Genomic DNA, 3,464 nt, shown 5'->3' with positions numbered 1-3,464 from the left:
AGAGAGAGAGAGAGAGAGAGAGAGAGAGAAAGGGAGAGAGAGAAATATACATAAATTATTTTATTAAGAATAGCTTTCTAGCTCTAAATGAGATTAAAACCTGATCTCTGTCAAGAAAAACAAGACAACAAAAACTTTAATTCAGCTTGTCACCAATACTATAAGTATTATAGTATGCCTCATCAGGAAATGAGAGGAAATGCATGAGTGAAGAAAAATATTTTAATGTCCTCAGAAAATCAGTCCATTCTTCACAACAATTGATTTGAATTTCTTCTATTTCAAACAGTTATAATTGCTATTGATGTTTAGTAAACTATACAATCTTTTAGACAATTCAGCTTCAACACTTAATGGAATCTCCTTCAGCAAATATTAGGAGACACAATTTGTGTTGTTTACATTTGTCTGTTCCCATTGAGATCTGCAGTACTTTGATAAAGATTTATTAATATTTTTTTCCTATGCAGTACAAATCTATTCTCTTATGTTTTGTTCTATCTAACCTGTGTGTTGCCTTGGTGCTTTCCAAATTCTGCAATGTGTGTTTTAATGTCAGAAAGCTAAATTTAGAAATGGTAGCTAGATAAGAGTATGTAATGTTGTGATAACATATATATTTGTACTTATAGGAGAAACATTCTTTCCTTCACAGTTTGTGTGTAGAGCATGACAGCCACTTTGATGACAATAAAAATTTGAAAGCTTGCTGCACATTGAAAGCATTTAGGAATTACATTCAGTCTTTTTTTTTTTTTTGGTAAATGAAATTTCATTGTGTTCATCTTTAGCATAATTACCTTTCATTTTAACTTTTTTAAAAAAAAATCTTTTCTTATTCCATTCTATAAGTTTTGGAACCTTGCATACACTACATTCATTAATATTCTCCCAAACCAGCTGCTCCAAGGCCATGACTAGGGATATACATTGAAAGGCACAGACTTTGAAACTGTGAGATATGAATTAGAAAAAGGTGAAGGATTCTAATGAACTCATAAGTTTACCATTGCTGCCTTCCACAAAGCCAGCCCTTATCATACAGTCACAGGCAAATGAACACAAATCCTGAATACTGGGCTTTGGCATTCTTTACACAGACTAGGTTTACTGCAAAATGTTCAAAAGTGAATGGATAGTAGTGTACCATAATCAGAAGACTTGTCACAAATGCAAACATATCCTATGTGAGAGTAATATGTTGTGTATTTACTTTCCCAGTTCTGTTTCTGAGTATTTTTTTTTTTTGGAGCCCAAAGTCTTCATTGTGTCTATCAAGAAAAATGTCTGTCTCTTTGTAGAAAGAAATTGAGAATAAACCAAAGGCAATTGGAGACATTCATTGTGGCCATGAACAGATTTCAACACATTAGCAATTAGGAATTCTGAAAGAGAAGTGGTGTGAAGTATGTAATCAGAGAGATGTATGATTGAAAGGAAAACAGAATAGTCATATAGCAAGTTCAAGATTTTACTGATGGGCAGCTTGATGTTCCAATGGCATCCATGATGTCAAGAGAGGTCGAGGAATGACCATAGAACATTTGAATAGCTACCCTGTAGTGAACTTACTGGGAGGGCAAAAATGGGTTGTGATCTGCATTTTTTTTAAGATTCATTGATTTATTTATCTTTAGTTTTCAACATTCACATCCACAAGATTTTGAGTTCCAAATTATCTCCCCATCTCAACCCTCCCCCAACCCCAAGACAATGTGTATTCTGAATACTTTTTGCCTTAATCTGCCTTCCCTTCTATCTCTACCCCCCTTCTCTTATCCCCTCTTCTATTTTCCTGTAGGGCAGGATAGATTTCTATACTCCATTGCCTGTATATCTTTTTTCCCAGTTGCATGTGAAAATTTTTTTTAACATTTGGTTTAAACTTTGGGTTCCAAATTTTCTCCCTTCTTCCCTCCCCACCCACCCCTGTGGAGAAGGCAAGCAACTTGATACAGGTTATACTTGTGTAGTCATGCAAAATACTTCCATAGTGGTCATGCTATGGAAAACTAACTATATTTTCCTTCATTCTATCCCACTCCCCATTTATTCTATTCTCTCTTTTGACCCTGTCCCTCCTCAGAAGTATTTTGCTTCTGATTACCCCCTGCACCAATTTGTCCTCCTCTCTATCATCCCCCCACTCTCTTATTCCCTTCCCCCCCATTTTCCTGTAGGATAGCTTTCCAGACCCAATTGAGTGTGTATACTTATTCCTTCCTTAAGCCGAATCTGATGAGAATAAGATTCACTCATTGCCTCTCACCTTCCTCCACTTCCTCTCCACTATAAAAGCCTGTTTTTGTCTGTTTTATATGAGATAATTTACCCCATTCTACCTCTACCTTTCTCCTTCTCCCAGTATAATCCTCTCTCACACCTTAATTTTATTCTGCAGATATCACCCCTTCATCTTCAACTCACCCTGTGCCCTCTATCAGTCTATCTATACATATCTATATCTATCTATCTATCTATCTATCTATCTATCTATATATATATATATGTTTTTTTCCCCCTGCAACTACCCTAGTACTAACAAAGGTCACATGAGTTACAAATATCATCTTTCCATGTAGGAATGTAAACAGTTCAACCTTAATAAGTCCCTTATGATTTCTCTTTCCTGTTTACCTCTTCATGCTTGTATTTGATAGAAAAAAAAAATTTCTATTCATCTCTGGTCTTTTCATCAAGAATGCTTGAAAGTCCTCTATTTCACTGAATGTCCATTCTTTCCCCTGAAAGATTATACTCAGTTTTGCTGGATAGGTGATTCTTGGTTGTAATCCTATCTCCTTAGCCCTACAGGATATTATATTCCAATTTCTCCAGTCCCTTATTGTAAAAGCTACTAAATCCTGTGTTAACCTGGTTGTGTTTCCACAAGACCTGAACTGTTTCATTCCACCTACTTGCAATATTTTCTCCTTGACCTGGGAACTCTGGAATTTGGCTACAATGTTCCTAGGAGTTTTCTTTTGGGGATCTCTTTCAGGAGGTGATTGGTGGATTTTTTTCAATTTCTATTTTACTCTCTGGTTCTAGAATATCAAGGCAGTTTTCTTTGATAATTTCTTGAAAGATGATGTCTAGGCTCTTTTTTTCATCATGGCTTTCTGAGAGTCCAATAATTTTTAAATTCTCCTCGATCTGGTTTTTTTTTTGGTTTTTTTTTGTTTTGCTTTTTTTTTGGTGAGGCAATTGGGGTTAAGTTACTTGCCCAAGGTCACACACCTAGTATGTGTCAAGTGTTTGGTTTGAGGCCGGATTTGAACTCAGGTCCTCCTGACTTCAGGGCCAGTGGTCTATCCACTGCACCACCTAGCTGCCCCACCTCGATCTATTTTCCAGGTCAATTGTTTTTTTCCAATGAGATATTTCACATTGTCTTCTATTTTTTCATTCTTTTGTTTTCTTTCTTTCTTTCTTTCTTTCTTTCTTTCTTTCTTTCTTTCTTT

This window comes from Vombatus ursinus, unplaced genomic scaffold (assembly GCF_900497805.2).
Source record: "Vombatus ursinus unplaced genomic scaffold, bare-nosed wombat genome assembly UNPS02014791.1, whole genome shotgun sequence".
Classification (NCBI taxonomy): domain Eukaryota; kingdom Metazoa; phylum Chordata; class Mammalia; order Diprotodontia; family Vombatidae; genus Vombatus; species Vombatus ursinus.
This window is presented reverse-complemented; position numbering follows the sequence as displayed.